The sequence below is a fragment of the Alosa sapidissima genome, chromosome 24, assembly GCF_018492685.1.
Source record: "Alosa sapidissima isolate fAloSap1 chromosome 24, fAloSap1.pri, whole genome shotgun sequence".
In the NCBI taxonomy this organism is placed as follows: domain Eukaryota; kingdom Metazoa; phylum Chordata; class Actinopteri; order Clupeiformes; family Clupeidae; genus Alosa; species Alosa sapidissima.
The window spans coordinates 25,002,078-25,020,249 of NC_055980.1; the positions used below are offsets into that span (position 1 = coordinate 25,002,078).

Sequence of the window (18,172 nt, forward strand, 5' to 3'; positions counted from 1 at the left end):
ATCAGGTTTGTTGTCATCTGTATTGTGATTTTTGTATGTAATAATAAAGTAATAAAACAAAACATCGGTCACTATTTTTTATAGACTGTCAAATTATGTTTCCCCACTGGAACTCTGCAGAAATTGACTCATATGCACACAAAACCATCTCAGGTGACTTCTCTGAATGTCCCATGTTTAGCAGCTTCCATCACTACTGTGAACAGGTGGCCTATTGCATGGCGTGCATGACAAAATATGACAGTAGGCAATACGCCTATCAAAATATGTGACCTGTCCTGCTGAAGTTCACTGGAGTGATGGAAGCTGTTTGGTTAAACATGGGACATTCAGAGAATTCACCTGAGATGGTTTTGTGTGCGTATGAGTCCATTTCTGCAGAAGTTCCAGTGGGGAAACATAATTTGACAGTACGCTATCAAAATAGTGGCATAGAAATTCTTAGGCTAGCCTACATAAAAAATCACCACACAGATGATAACAAACTTCATTTAAGCTGCAAAACAAGGCCCTCCCCCGATTTATGTTTATAAGTAGCCTTTGACATTTTCCCAATAACAACAGCAGATTTATCGTAAACACAATTTATATTATTTTTATTACAACAAAAAAAATGACATTGCACGAGCACACAGGACTCCATATTTTGTAGTTGTACCCAGAAACACCTTGAGTTGACACATTCTGAAAATAAATGACCGTTTCAAGCGCTTAACCACAAAAGCACTATGTGTCTTCACCATTTATAAAATAGGCTGACCGATCTTGCTGACGTAGCCTAGCCTACTGCGTGTTGAGTGAGTCTATCTGTTTAGGCTAAGCGAGCTACTTTCTCGCTATCATTTTCCGTTTTAACCGGTAGGTTGTTTGTTGATGAACTACAGACTATATAGCGTTTACTGTGCGTTTGCATTTCAGTAAATGCATCTGCATTGAAGTTTCAGTATAGTAGAGGATTTATTTGCCCGGTCCATATTTTAGACCTCTATGATCTTACGTTATTTGCGTAAGTGCTTTGTCAATGTGTCAGTCCAACTCATTAAATTCATAGAGCGCCCTCTAGAGTCACAAATTTCGACAGGTCACAGGATTTGGTGCAACACCGGCTCTCCCCTACATCTCATCTAAGGTAAAGTCCACAAAAATAGACTTGATAGGCCCGCCAAACACTTCCGGAACTTTAAGAACGAACGATATTTTGCGTTCCGAACCGGTTCAGGACCGATATGTTTGTGGCGGAACGCATGCAACATAGGCCTACCTGAACCGTTCGGAACGGAACGTTTGAAAAATTATTTCGTTTTCAAGCCCTGATTTACAGGTAATCTGTACACATCTGCAAAACACGCAAACTACACACATCGTCATGCAAAGGCTGTTTTGACTTCACACACCTGCATATTCATATTCTGTACTTGAACTTTGACAGTGGTTGGAACATAATGTGGTGTGACTGATGCTTAACATGGAACAACAGCTTGAAATGACTTTGACAGACGCATTTCATGTAAATCACTCAGGGTCACAAGCTTTTCATATGGCACTATGATGCTTAGTGTGCACATATTTACATGGAGTTTTTCCATTCAAACCGTCAGCTGTACTGGCAGATCATTGACCCATCATAGAAATGCTTATGTCACACTGTCCAGCCATGCTAATATTGCCATGCTTTGCTCAAGTGCACACAAATGTCCTTTTATTATTTTTGACGAGTTTTGCATCTTCGATTAATTTTGTTTCATCTTTTGGTTTCTCTACCCCTGTTGTTCAGATGCAAAACCCTCTAACTCGGTCTGACCACTTTTCTATTTAATGATTATTTTTTTCCATCAGCATACAAATCGATATTTCAGACCATGAAAAGAGTGGTATTTAGTGGGTTTTGAAGGGAAATTATTATGCGAAGCGGCGGTCATATAGGTTTAGTCAGATTTTTTTTCTTTTTCACATGTCCAAATTTCCGTCAATCATTCCCGGGACACTGAAAGACCGGGGTACACGGAACTTGGTGGGCATGTAACCCCACATGCATAGCATGGAACCATCGTTTTTCGTTTTGATCTGTAGCCCCGCTGGACTGGACCCCCCAAAAGGAGGGTAGGGCAGACACAGTTTTCTGTGAATATCTCGAGCCTTACAATAAAATAATTTATGTGTACATTTAGTGACCGTACACCAACAGAGTTTTCTGTGAATATCTTGAGAACCGTAGGGCCTTGGATGACCAATTTTTTCTGTATGTTTGCCTCCAGGGGTCATGTTAACCCATTCCATATGCACACGCACACACATACATTCACAGTAATCATACGTATGACACATACTCACACAGTAGACATATGTACGCATGCATGCACATGCACAAACACACACACACACACACACACACACACATAAACATAAACATGTACACACGCACACATGCACACAATTCAAGAATTTCTCAGAATTATGAACAGGCAAGATGGGGGTGGGGTTGTATAACATGAATTTTACATGTGAAATCTATGAACTAATCATGTTTTTTGTACTTATTGTCTAGCAGATACCAGTGAGAATTGAGTGTGGATAATGCAATTTAGTGAGACAGTTAGAATCATATATGCCTTTCAGCGTGATTTATTTTTGTGGAAAAAAAGTGCTGGACTGGGCGGCGGTCATATTTTGTACCGCTCTGTGGTACATCTAGTTTAAATATAGCGTATATGTGGAGAGCATTCACTCACCATTGTTATCTCATTTTTTACGGATGTGGCGTTCAGAGGGTTTTGCATCAGAACTCTGCATTTGTCTGTAATTGGATAGGGTACAGTAAGTAACAGAATACAGTTACTAAGATGATGTGATCAATGTTGAGAAAACACCATTTTAATGTGATGGGGAAGCATATTACCGATCACACAATTCACAATGATCACCTGAATATACATAACATACTGTACAATCACAACACCTAAAGTAAAGAGGCATATGCTATTACAACTTCCTGATTATATACTAACAACTGCATAATTATTGTTTAAAAATGTATGGATACATTTAATTTCATTCAAATATTTACCCACAGGCACTTGGTCTAGAACATGGTATGGATGCTTTACCCACGGGCACTTGATGTAGAACATGGTATGGACACTGTAGCCAGCTTTACCACAGCTACCACGTTGCAGGCTTGTGCAAAATTCCAGAATTGAATTGAAACGGGCTCTTAAATTCCAATTCAATTCTTGAATTTCACTTGCATTTCAATTGAGGTAGCAAACAGGAAGTAGAATTGCAATTCGAATTGTGCACAACCCTGCCATGTTGTGAGACACTTTTTAATCTAAAGCAATTTAATTTACCATCTGACAAGATACTGTAGATAGATAGATAAGGCCTAAGTTTAAAGAAATAATAGAGCCAATAGTCTAAGTTTACAGAAATAATAAATAGCATAATTTTGTTTTAACCATAGAGAACCTGCCGCTTGCCGCTGGTCAGAGTGATCCCCGCCTAACTTGTCACCCGCACAACATTTTTTTCCTAATTCACTACATTATACTATGAACTCATTATTATGAACATTTCTTTATTTCTACAGGTCAGATCAGTATGTTCTCAAGAAAGGCGGACCTCATCTACAGCATCCTTGCGATCCCTAACATGGTCAATTACAATTTCATACAACTGGACTGGTTTACAATGCTAGGTTTGTCGGTTGGATGCCTCACACTCTGTGGACGGCCCCTGTTTATGGCATGTATCTGTGCGGATTGCTACATGGCTGTTGTCTGCCCCATTCAGTACATGAAACTGAAGCATTCTCGATACAGAATGCTCGTCTGCACATTAGTTTGGCTTGCCACACTGGCGCAAAGCCTGATATTTGTCCTGGTTGAAATCTCGGCCAGCCAAATGCTGTGGGTCGTTGTTCCCACCTTCGCCGGCTCTATTATAGCCTTCTGCGACGTCGCAATTGTCCGTGCCCTGAGAAAACCCGATCCTTCTGGAAGGAGCGGCGTTCACCCGCAGAAACAGCGCGCTCTGCAGGCCATCACCAACAGCCTCGTCATGACCGTATTGTCCTACCTGCCTCCGCTGGTCTCCTTCGTCGTGTCAAAGCTGATGCCAGAGCCGGTGCATACAGTTAGCCTTTTAAAATGGTATGCCTTTGCAACATTGGATGAATGGTTGCTAATAATGGGCAATGTAGATATTGCATTAAAGATCAGCCATTTCTTTCTACAACAGTCGACAACCCTTTTGAAAAATGAAAAATGCTGCCCTGATTAAAAATGGTATTCATCTGGAATTCTGTCTATAATGTGTCTTCAAACTTTTGACTGGTAGTGTATATGGTTCAGTGACCTCTAACAACACCAACAACACTTTCCTAGGCTGAAAAATGTTTTAGATATAGCCAAAATTAGCTTCTGGTTGACATCTTGAAAATGACCCCTTTACTGAGGTCAGATTTTACTAGATTTTTAATATGTTGTTAAGTATATCTAAAGGTATCATAATCAGTTGAAAAACCTTTTGTATATATTTTTTGAGGTTTGAGGTGTTTTTTTCATGTATTGACCCGCCGGTCAGGGTTAGAGGTTTGGATTAGGTTTAGGGTTCATGTGTCATGACAGTGTCATGGTTTAGGGTTCATGTGTTCATGACAGTGGCATGTCACTCATATGTAGATACCTTCAAGTAAAGTGTTACCAAAGATTGCCACAGTTTTTAGCATTAGTGTTATCAAATTCTTGTCCAGATTTTGTTTTATTTCACTACTTGCAATTATTATTTATTTGCAACTCCTATTTATATACACATCATCTAACAGATGGAGGTTACTAGATTGTATATGGGGACTACTAATATCATATAAAATGTGTCATGGACTTGGATGTGATCCTTGTCTGAAGGCTTCAAAAAGATTAACCTCGGGCTCGTCCCTTTGAACTGCAGTAGAGTTTGTGTGAAAAGCAGACATGTTGACCTCATGACATGTTGACCTCACGACAGCCTTGATTTGATTTGAATGACTAAGTGAGTTTTCTGACCTCATGCAGACTCATTTTCCTTGCTCAGGCAAAACAGACACTTTGACAAGCATCAATCAAAAATAACCTGACAGCACTTGCTTCTGTTTGTTTTAGGACAGTGGCGTCTGGAATAATACAAAAACACCTTTGAAAGAAAATGGACTGTGGCTTGATTAATGCTTTATCGTATTTACATGGCAAATACAAACTGACACTGGGAAACCTGTTACTACAGAGCCCGTGAAGGGTCAAGTTGGGAATTTGTTTTTATTGAGATGGGAATTAAATTTTTGGTTCCCTCGGAACAAGATTCCAAAAATAATTCAGTGGAAATGCATGGATTCCAGTTTCTTCCAGTAGCAGCACCTGGAATCCATGCATTTCCACAGAATTATTTTTGGAATCTGATCCCTTATCATACCTGTTCATTCTTACTCGTCGCTCGACTTATCGTGACTAAATTCAAGATGGCTGCAAACGCTAAACTTCGTGAAGATACTGTCTGTATAAATCGTCTTGTAAGTAAACTACCAGTGCTTTTTCAAAGTTCTCAATGTCTCGTTTTAAATGTCAGGGCCCTCGGAAGTCTACCAATGAAGTGTGGAGATACATTGAGCCTCGTAAATGGTGTAAAACAGTGATTTATTTGCATGGCTAGCCCAATGCCGAAGCACCACCATTGAAAAAGCTGTTGGTAGCATCGGCTAACTAGCGCCAGATTTTGGAGTGCAGGGGACAAGCCGAGATGGGCTATGAGACATACGTTCACACTCGGTATCATGTTTCAACACACTTTAGGTCAATATCACACCGGAATTCTCCTTTAAATTATTTAAATAAATTCCACAAGTGGCAATGAAAGTGCTATAAGGATAGTGTGCAATATTCTAGTGTATTATACACACATGAAAAATACATTTTTAACCTGCAGTTGTAATTAGCGATTTGTGATACATCTGACAACTGGTTAATCAGCCACGCCCATTTTAGACATTTCTTTTCTTACGCTTTGTGTTCAAACTTCCAGTCGGCTAGTTGCATCTGTAGAAATAGCACAGAATGTCAGGAGCGCTTCTTAGACTGCAAAATTGGGGCAGCCGTGGCCCACTGGTTAGCACTCTGGACTTGTAACCAGAGGGTTGCCGGTTCGAGCCCCGACCAGTGTCCTTCCTGAAGTGCCCTTGAGCAAGGCACCTAACCCCTCACTGCTCCCCGAGCGCCGCCGTTGCAGCAGGCAGCTCACTGCACCGGGATTAGTGTGTGCTTCACCTCACTGTGTGTACACTGTGTGCTGTTTTTGTTTCAGTAATTCACCGATTGGGTTAAATGCAGAGACCAAATTTCCCTCACGGGATCAAAAAAGTATATATAAAAAATATAAATAAAATTGTTTGTTTGAGGTGCTCTTTGGATGGGAGAATGTAGATGAGAAAAACAAGGAATTCCAAGGCACTCTCAATTCTCAAATGTTAAAAAGCCTTTATTTTATTGGCTTGGTTACATTAAATCATTCAAGCATTCATGAGGGAGTCAAACAGTTCTCAACAGGAAAGGAGAGGTTTTTGAAAAAAATAAGTCAACCAATCAGGACTCTCCACATTGCACAGCACTGCACAGCCCTGACAAGTAATCAATTATAAGGTTAATATTTATTTTGGTGCCTGTCAAAATAACCAGTTCTAGACATCAAATTAAAAAGCCTTTGTCTGTTGCTGTGTTCTAATGCCAACACATATGATGCTACTCATCTCGATAGAGCTCAATTGCTATCTCAATGTATTACAATGAATGTACTGCTCAACTGGAAGTTGGAAGTTCCAATCCTTGAGTAGTCATATGAAAGAATTGACTTAGAAGCACAAAGCCCATTTTCCTTGACAGCGGTCTGTTATACTTACCAACGGTCAGTATCAGTGTTATTCAGAATTAGCAGACCGCCAAACGTTGGGAAGGCCCACTCAAGTAAATGGAGCATTATGCAGCACTATGAAGAGCCGTGTAATAATAACAATTAACACACATGCACACTAATTTGTCTATAATCAGCCATGGGCCACCAGTAGCATCTAACAGGACACACCATTTCCTGTAGGTTTTCCATACCAGGCTAAAGAAGGCTAAGTTGCTATTACAAGAATATGACGAATCAAATGGATGGCACAGCACACACGTTAACTCTTAAAGCTAGAACTACAAAACCTACATGCTTAAATATAAACATAGCCTATCTGTCAGGTTTGGCAGTGTTTTCTATGTTCTATCTAATGTTTGTATCTTAATGTATTTCTGTGCCTCCAGAAATGCCTTAGGAACGCATAATGTTTGTTTCTGCAGTTGAAAGGTTCTATAGGCCTATACATACTTTTGCTTCCTTTTTGTCTGGTTGGCTGTAAAATCCAAATTGTTTGGGGAAAATCACTATTTTTGGTTTAAATATTACATGCTTACATGTTTGCTGTGTATTTCAACCTCTCTCTGTAGATGACTTTCACTCTTATGGAAATGATGACATTTTGAATGTTGTGTGTCATTTGGCTGGATATTTGAAGGTTTACATTTTGTGGGAGCAATAGTGGGTTTTGAGTTCTGAAAAATAGACACAGAGATTTTAAGAGAATTGAGACAGAGAATTGTGTCTCAGTCAGTACAGATGCACACCCAGGATGTCTTTTTTCCAAGATGGAAAATTATGTGTAATGGCTGCCTGTCTCTTGGTACAAATCTGAGATTGCGAGGACTGACTCTTGGTAAAACACCTGTTAAACAAAGCCCTTCAAATAACAATACACTCCCCCCATTTCTATAGATATTGTTTAATGTGTAATGGAATAACAGCCTGAGGAACTGAACCACATGATTTAAGCCCTTTTGACACAGCCAAAGCTCGGTGTTGTCAGATCCTTAAATATTCCCAGATTACCCAGATAGAGAAGTGGCAAGGCAGCACTCCCAAATGTGGTCCCGATGTACGCAACCGCTACAATGGTACAAAACCTCTCCTGTTCAGGCACAGCCTGCTGTATCAAGTGGGCGAACCCAAACACCACCATTGGAGGGAGGTAGGACACTAATGCCATGACCAGGCTGTTGGTGATGGTCTGCAGAGCTCTCTGCTTCTGTGGGTGGACGTCACTCCTTCCAGATGGATCCGGCTTTCTCAGAGCAAGGAAGATGGCACCATCACAGAAAGTGATGGTTGTAAGACAAAGTGTAAAAAATATCAGCGTTGTGATGGAAAACAGGGGCTCAACATTGCTGATAAATAGCACCCCAAAGGCCAAAGTCAAATTCCACACTAATGCGCTGGCAACTAATCTATATTTGGAGTGCTTCGTTTTCATGTATACAACTGGGTGAACTACAGCAATGTAGGAGTCTACACAAATACAGGCCATAAATAGCGGCCGGCCCGATAAACTGAGACAGTACCAAAAATCTGTAATTGTCCAAGCGGCAGAGTCTTCCCAGACTAAGTAATTGATGACGCCCGGAATTATGATGATGTTGAATATCAGGTCCATGACGGTGAGGTTGATCATGTAGACGTCGATGGACAAGCCCCTGCGCTGCCTCTGAGTGAGCGCCCACAGAAGGCGCAAGCTGGCAGGCAGACCCACACATGCCGAGAGGCCACTGAAGCCGGCCCAGACCAAAGATGAAACATATTCCGTGCAGTAGAGATCAAGTTTTTTATCAGTATCGTTCGCAGTAATGGTGAAATTTGATAGTAGATGGTCCAGAGCCATAATCACACCTGGACAGAGGTGCATCACACTTAATAATCATGGAACAAATAAAAAGACATGGAACAAGTACCAGTGTGTTCTAATGCATGTAAATGTTGACACTTACTCCTACGCAAGCCAAAGTTTGATTTAAAGTGCATTTCTGTTTGATCAATAGGTTTCTTCTGTCTGAAAATGCACATGTGCACGAGATAAAAGATGATACATTGTAATAGAGATTTCTGTGTTTATTGGTCAAAGAAGCGGTCAAATTAAGCTCAAATGTGCCACAGGTATGAACCGCTTATGGAACATGAATTAATATTTCTAGGTATATAGAAAATATTTATTTATATGTTACAATAGATCTATTGTAGCAGAAAACAGTAAAGTAAACATAAATTTACAGAACAATTTACAGAACATAACTGTGATAATCATGACATTATAGATATAACATATTTGTAATGGTAGCAGATGTGTGTAAAGTATTAAAACAAGGTTCTTTAAATGTGTTTTGAATACTTTGGGTCACTTCACAAACCATATACTAAGACAGAAGATCTTACCGTAACACTTCCCTTATATGTGCAGGTTTCCCTACTGAAGGATTCCTGCGTCCAGCCCTCAATGGAGCACTGAGCTTGTGGCATGCGGAGAAGAGGTGTAGCTACGGAGCTGCATATGTTCATTTGAATACTGATATATGGCCACTGATCAGGTGTTTCACAAGTGAAAAATAGTGACAGAACACAGCCTCAGGTTTGAATATCCAGGGGCACATAAGAGGCAACCAATTGCAGATGGTAACTAGATGTACCGCATAGCGGTACAAAATATGACCGCCGCTCAGTCCTGTACATCCGTTCCGCGAAAATAAATCACACTTCAATTTGTCTCCATATTTTACTCCATCCCCCACTCTTGAAACTTTTGTGTATGCTTGTTTGGCATGCCTGAGTGTGTGTGTGCGGCTGCACAGAAAGTAGCCTACTGGTGCTGAAAAGGTGAATAGATTGTAGAATAGCCAAAGAAGATGTAGCATTGTTATAAAACCTTTAAAATCTCTAAACAATCACAAGTAGGGCAGTTCATCACAGTTCATCCATTGCAACTGGATTGATGAAAGGTCACTTACACCTGTAGGCTACATTGTATTTGGGAAAAGCAAAAGGTATCAGCATAATGTTATTTATTTATTTATTTATTTATTTATTTATAAACAAAAACAGTCAGTTCCATGCCGTTTTCAACAGCTATCAAAAACAAAGGTCATTTTTGGATGGATGGATTTTTTGTGAATGTTTCTTCTTCTACATAAGATTTTAGTCATCTTTAGTTCATGTAATACTTTATTGTCAATGCACAAATTAAGTAACAGTAGTCTGAAACGTTATTGTTAATGCACAAATTAAGTAACAGTAGCCTAGTCTGAAACGAAATGCTGTTTTACATCTAACCAGTGGTGCAAATAACTGACATGTCCAAATGGGCCTTGATGAATGAAATGCGTCGCTAGACTGTTCATACACATTTTAACGGGCCAAAGTTGAAGAGCTTTTGTCCGTTATTGTTCGTGCAAATATAGGCTGATTCATGTTCCCTTGCATTGTTTAACTGAGGTCCATGGCTAGTCTGGCTTTCATCAGACCAAGCTCAATCTTTTAAGAAATCAAAAAATAAATAGGCTAGCGGGCAGATCAGGCTGGGTTCACCCAGCCTAGTCCATAGGCACCCGATATTGTTTAATTTTCCGATTGAGATATCCACGCTCTGGCTATTCTAAATGCAAAAATGCATCAGGGAGTTATGACAAAACGGTAACTAACAAACTAGATCCTAATAGAAAGCTGTTAGCTTCCCTAAGCTACAGGTAGGATTATAAGGTAGGCCTATTTACAACATAAATTGTCAATAGGCTATGCTGGCGACACAAATAAAATCTCCTTTGGAAACCAATGGCTTACGCCTTACAGTATCAAGCGGACTTAAACTGTCATATCGTGGCGAAAATTTGTAATAACATTCACGCAGCTCCATGAGTCAAGGAAAGCGCGAATGAAGTAGCCACTTCTAAATGGGACCCACTACACAGTAGCTTAAGGTGTTTTGCTAAAGCAGCCATAATGAAATGAAGGTGTCATTGTTTGGATACTTCACACACACGTGCTTTTTAATTTCACAGACTACAACTACCAAGCTGGAATCAAAGCACATCGATTCCCCTCGCACACCCTGCACGCACTTAAAACAAAATAAACAGGCGTCTCAGTCTCACGCATGTATAGGCAAAACTGTATCAGACCGGTGTAACGTTGGTAAATCTTCCATTGCACAGAATGATTTTGTAGCACGTGCAATAAATGACAGTCAAAAGATACAAACAGTGCTGCTATCAATTTGCTTGGTATAACCGCATTTATAGTTTTCTACAAATGCAATCAATCAAATGCCTCCATCACTCAACCAACGCTAACGGTAACATTACCTAGGTCCTTATTGATATTACAAGATTAACGTACCTGCAGTAAAAACCAAGCATGTCCGATAAACATCCTCAGATTTATTTCGGCTTCAAGAAGAAATGGGAATAACACTTCATGTGAACATCGTCCTATCCTTATTAGATGTTCGCTGCGGTAAATTACAGTCCTTGTAGGAAGCGTCCATTGTTTTTTCCAACCCACTTTTAACTTCCAACAAAATTACGTCTCACTACAACGATGCGCCATCTAGTGGACAAACGACTACTTCTCGCCAATACTGAAAATGCAGCCATGATGATGATGATGAATATTTATTTTGGCTTTCTTTTAATCCTACTGAATTTGTAATTATGTATCGGCCGTTCTAATACCGATAGTATGTGGGTGCCTGTGTGTGTGCATGTGTATATGTGTGCACCGCCATTTACAGGCCAATGAGTGTACAGTCACTAAATGTACACATAACCTAATTTTTTTAGACCCCCCCCATGGATGAAATTCTACGAAACTTGGCATACCCCCAGAAAATGCCAGGTCAATCATACACATAAAATTTGGTACAGTTCTGAACATCTTAACTGAAGATAGGGGCGATTAAAGCAGAAAAATATTGCATTTTCATTTTTTACCGGGGGGTGGGGGTGCAAATCACAAATGAGTGATTATGAGCCAGGTTGATGTGGGCCCTTGAGACCAACATACCATAAAAGATTCTTCATCCTCAGTGCCACGGTTCAGGTAGTTATTTAGGAAAAACTGTTTTTTTTTTGCGGTTCAGGGGGCCCAGCACGGGGGGGGGGGGGGGGGGGTTCCCCGGGGACGAAATGAATTTTTTCCGTAAAAGTCTAGTGGGGCTACATACCCACCAAATTTCATGTACCCCGGTGGTTCGGTGTCCCGGGTATCAATGACCAAAAATTCAGGGAGTAGATGACGGGAAAAATTCTTGAATTGTGTGCATGTGTGCGTGTACAAATTTATGTTTATGTGTGTGTGTGTGTGTGTGTGTGTATGTGCGTGCTTGTGTGTTTGCCTGCGTATGTGTGTTTGTGCATGTGCATGCATGCGTACATATGTCTACTGTGTGAGTATGTGTCATACGTATGATTACTGTAAATGTATGTGTGTGCGTGTGTATCTGTTTATGCACATGTGTGCACATGGAATGGGTTAACATGACCCCTGGAGGCAAACATACGGAAAAAATTGGTCATCCTAGGCCCTACAGTTCTCAAGATATTCACAGAGAACTGTGTCTGCCCTACCCTCCTTTCGGGGGGTCCAGTCCAGCGGGGGGGGGGGCTACAGATCAAAACGAAGAATGACGGTTCCATGCTATCCATGTGGGGGTACATGCCCACCAAGTTTTGTGTACCCCGGTCTTTCAGTGTCCCGGGAATCCTTGTTGGTGTACGTCACTAAATGTACACATAAATTATTTTATTGTAAGGCCCCCCATGAACGAAAGTACACAAAACTTGGCATGCATTCGGAGGGTGTCATAATGATCCTACACTTTTAATTTCGTGCAGTTTTGACCTTGTCAGCCAGAGATATTGTGATGAAAACACCTAATTTTTTGCTTTTTAATTTTTAACTAGGTGGCGCTATACATGAAATAAGTGGTAATGGGATGGGTTGACATGCCCCCTTAAGACCAACATGCATAAAAAAGGTGGACCTCCTAGGCCCTACGGTTCTCGAGATATTCACAGAAAACTGTCTCCGGCCACCTACAGGCCAGTTGGTGTATAGTAACATAAATTAATTTATTGTGTGGCCCCCCATGAACGGAATTCCACAAAACTTGGCGTGCATACAGAGGGTGTCATAATGATCCTACACTTCCAATTTCGTGCAGTTTTGACTATGTTAGGTCACAGATACCTTCAATTACAACACCTCATTTTTACTTTTTTGTGTTTAACTAGGTGGCGCTATACATGAAATGAGTGGTTATGGAATGGGTTGACATGGCCCCTTGAGATCAACATACAAAAAAAAAATGGTCCTCCTAAACCCTACGGTTTTTGAGATATTCACAGAAAACTGTGTCTGCCCTACCCTCCTTTCGGGGGGTCCAGTCCAGCGGGGGGGCTACAGATCAAAACGAAAAACGATGGTTCCATGCTATCCATGTGGGGTTACATGCCCACCAAGTTTCGTGTACCCCGGTCTTTCAGTGTCCCGGGAATCATTGACGGAAATTTGGGCATGCGAAAAAGAAAAAAAAAAAAAAAAAAAAAGAAAAAAGAAAAAAAAATCGGACTAAACCTATATGTCATAATAATTACTGATAAGACCACATAAACAACCTGAAAAGGCATCACTGTTCAGACTCTTTGTTGACATATTTGTTTTTTAACTGCTGTATTGCTTCTGTCAAATATGACAACATGCTATCTGACAATTATCACACAGGCCGAAACAGAAACACTCTAGCCAAAATCCACATTTAAGTAAGTATAAGTATATATACTTATTTGATCCCGTGAGGGTAATTTGGTCTCTTTTGGTCTGCATTTATCCCAATCCATGAATTAGTGAAACACACTCAGCACACAGTGAACACACAGTGAGGTGAAGCACACACTAATCCTGGCGCATTGCCTGCATCAACAGCGGCACTCTGGGAGCAGTGAGGGGTTAGGTACCTTGCTCAAGGGCACTTCAGCCGTGCCTACTGGTCAGGGTTCGAACTGGCAACCCTCTGGCAACCCAAACACAAAAAAGTAAAAATGAGGTGTTGTAATCGCAGGTATCTGTGACCTAACATAGTCAAAACTGCATGAAGTGTAGGATCATTATGACACCCTCTGTATGCACGCCAAGTTTCGTCGAATTCCGTTAATGGGGGGCCACACAATAAATTAATTTATGTTACTATACACCAACTGGCCTGTAGGTGGCCAGAGACAGTTTTCTGTGAATATCTCGAGAACCGTAGGGCCTAGGAGGTCCACCTTTTTTTTGTATGTTGGTCTTAAGGGGGCATGTCAACCCATCCCATTACCACTTATTTCATGTATAGCGCCACCTAGTTAAAAATTAAAAAGCAAAAAATGAGGTGTTTTCACCACAATATCTCTGGCTGACATGGTCAAAACTGCACGAAATTGAAAGTGTAGGATCATTATGACACCCTCCGAATGCATGCCAACTTTTGTGAACTTTCGTTCATGGGGGGCCTTACAATAAAATAATTTATGTGTACATTTAGTGATCGTACACCAACAAGGATTCCCGGGACACTGAAAGACCGGGGTACACGAAACTTGGTGGGCATGTAACCCCACATGGATAGCATGGAACCATCGGTTTTCGTTTTGATCTGTAGCCCCCCCGCTGTACTGGACCCCCCGAAAGGAGGGTAGGGCAGACACAGTTTTCTGTGAATATCTTGAGAACCGTAGGGCCTAGGATGACCCATTTTTTCCGTATGTTTGCCTCCAGGGGTCATGTTAACCCATTCCATGTGCACACATGTGCATAAACAGATACACACGCACACACATACATTTACAGTAATCATACGTATGACACATACTCACACAGTAGACATATGTATGCATGCATGCACATGCACAAACACACATACGCAGGCAAACACACAAGCACGCACATACACACACACACACACCCACACACATAAACATAAACTTGTACACGCACACATGCACACAATTCAAGAATTTTTCCCGCCATCTACTTCCTGAATTTTTGGTCAACGTTACCCGGGACACTGAACCACCGGGGTACATGAAATTTGGTGGGTATGTAGCCCCACTAGACTTTTACGGAAAATTTTCGTTTCGTCCCTGGGGGCCACCACCCCCAAACCCCCGTGCTGGGCCCCCCGAACAGCAAAAAAAACAGTTTTTCCTAAATAACTACCTGAACCGTGGCACTGAGGATGAAGAATCTTTTATGGTATGTTGGTCTCAAGGGCCCACATCAACCTGGCCCATAATCACTCATTTGTGATTTGCACCCCCCACCCCCCGGTAAAAAATGAAAATGCAATATTATTCTGCTTTAATCGCCCCTATCTTCAGTTAAGATGTTCAGAACTGCACCAAATTGTATGTGTATGATTGACCTGGCATTCTCTGGGGGTATGCCAAGTTTCGTAGAATTTCATCCATGGGGGGGTCTAAAAAAAGTAGGTTATGTGTACATTTAGTGACTGTACACTCATTGGCCTGTAGATGGCGGAGCACACATATACACATGCACACACACACAGGCACCCACATACTATCGGTATTAGAACGGCCAATACATAATTACAAATTCAGTAGGATTAAAAGAAAGCCAAAATAAATATTCATCATCATCATCATCATCATGGCTGCATTTTCAGTATTGGCGATAAGTAGTCGTTTGTCCACTAGATGGCGCATCGTTGCAGTGAGACGTAATTTTGTTGGAAGTTAAAAGTGGGTTGGAAAAACAATGGACGCTTCCTACAAGGACTGTAATTTACCGTAACGAACATCTAATAAGGATAGGACGATGTTCACATGAAGTGTAATTCCCATTTCTTCTTGAAGCCGAAATAAATCTGAGGATGTTTATCGGACATGCTTGGTTTTTACTGCAGGTACGTTAATCTTGTAATATCAATAAGGACATAGGTAATGTTACCGTTAGCGTTGGTTGAGTGATGGAGGCCAATTTGATTGATTGCATTTGTAGAAAACTATAAATGCGGTTATACCAAGCAAATTGATAGCAACACTGTTTGTATCTTTCGACTGTCATTTATTGCACGTGCTACAAAATCATTCTGTGCAATGGAAGATTTACCAACGTTACACCAGTCTGATACAGTTTTGCCTATAACGTTACATGCGTGAGACTGAGACGCCTGTTTATTTTGTTTTAAGTGCGTGCAGGGTGTGAGAGGGGAATCGATGTGCTTTGATTCCAGCTTGGTAGTTGTAGTCTGTGAAATTAAAAAGCACATGTGTGTGAAGTATCCAAACAATGACACCTTCATTTCATTATGGCTGCTTTAGCAACACACCTTAAGCTACTGTGTAGTGGGTCCCATTTAGAAGTGGCTACTTCATTCGCGCTTTCCTTGACTCATGGAGCTGCGTAAATGTTGTGGTATGATATGGCAGTTTAAGTCCGCTTGATACTGTAAGGCGTAAGCCATTGGTTTCCAAAGGAGATTTTATTTGTGTCACCAGCATAGCCTATCGACAATTTATGTTGTAAATAGGCCTACCTTATAATCCTACCTGTATCTTAGGGAAGCTAACAGCTTTCTATTAGGATCTAGTTTGTTAGTTACAGTTTTGTCATAACTCCCTGATGCATTTTTGCATTTAGAATAGCCAGAGCGTGTATATCTCAATCGGAAAATTATCGGGTGCCTATGGACTAGGCTGGGTGAACCCAGCCTGATCTGCCCGCTATTTATTTTTTGATTTCTTAAAAGATTGAGCTTGGTCTGATGAAAGCCAGACTAGCCATAGACCTCAGTTACACAATGCAAGGGAACATGAATCAGCCTATATTTGCATGAACAATAACGGACAAAAGCTCTTCAACTTTGGCCCGTTAAAATGTGTATGAACAGTCTAGCGACGCATTTCATCAAGGCCCATTTGGACATGTCAGTTATTTGCTCCACTGGTTAGATGTAAAACAGCATTTAGTTTCAGACTACTGTTACTTAATTTGTGTATTAACAATAACGTTTCAGACTACTGTTACTTAATTTGTGCATTGACAATAAAGTATTACATGAACTAAAGATGACTAAAATCTTATGTAGAAGAAGAAACATTCACAAAAAATCCATCCATCCAAAAATGACCTTTGTTTTTGATAGCTGTTGAAAACGGCATGGAACTGACAGATGTTTTTGTTCATAAATACATAAAAAATAAATAAATAACATTATGCTGATACCTTTTGCTTTTCCCAAATACAATGCCTACAGGTGTAAGTGACCTTTCATCAATCCAGTTGCAATGGATGAACTGTGATGAACTGCCCTACTTGTGATTGTTTAGAGATTTTAAAGGTTTTATAACAATGCTACATCTTCTTTGGCTATTCTACAATCAATTCACCTTTTCAGCACCAGTAGGCTACTTTCTGTGCAGCCGCACACACACACTCAGGCATGCCAAACAAGCAAAAAAACCCAAAAGTTTCAAGAGTGGGGGATGGAGTAAAATATGGAGACAAATTGAAATGTGATTTATTTTCGCGGAACGGATGTACAGGACTGAGCGGCGGTCATATTTTGTACCGCTATGCGATACATCTAGTTTCCTCTATGATGTAACTTGTCATCGACATGTAAGACCTATAGTAAGTGCCTATATTATCCATTTGCAATTTCTATTAGTTATGAAACATTCATACATGTTCATAACTAATAGAACAATTCAACATGGATAATATATATATATATATATATTATCCATTTGTGCTACACAGTTAATCCAAAAGAGTTTTTTATAGCCTTGAAGGCTATATTAAACGTTTGGAAAATGTTGTAATGATGTGTGAAACCAACAAAAAACTGTTACACATTTGTAAGTGATGACATCTGCTGTGCTAAGAAGGTCAAGATCAAGTGGATCTCAGTTTCATTAAGTGCATTTGAACAAAGCATCCACTGTTATATCAAATTCCTACATGGCTTTCTTTTAAATTTACCATTTACCATTTACGTATATGCCAGACTCTACTGTAATTTACAGGTAATCTGTACACATCTGCAAAACACGCAAAATACACACATCATCATGCAAAGGCTATTTTGACTTCACACACCTGCATATTCATATTCTGTACTTGAACTTTGACAGTGGTTGGAACATAATGTGGTGTGACTGATGCTTAACATGGAACAACAGCTTGAAATGCCTTTGTCTATGACAGACGCATTTCATGTAAATCACTCAGGGTC

At 40.4% G+C, this 18,172-nt stretch overlaps 1 long non-coding RNA gene across 1 annotated transcript; it reads right to left on the reverse strand.

Annotated features, from left to right (window-relative positions):
- Window positions 1-813: 813 nt before the first annotated feature.
- LOC121700376 lies at window positions 814-17,790 on the reverse strand. Its single transcript, XR_006027209.1, has 4 exons — window positions 17,777-17,790; window positions 13,279-13,284; window positions 8,265-8,269; window positions 814-1,108 (listed from the first exon to the last, which is right to left on the reverse strand). It is a non-coding gene; the product is annotated as an uncharacterized LOC121700376 (long non-coding RNA).
- Between the last annotated feature and the right edge of the window lie 382 nt (window positions 17,791-18,172).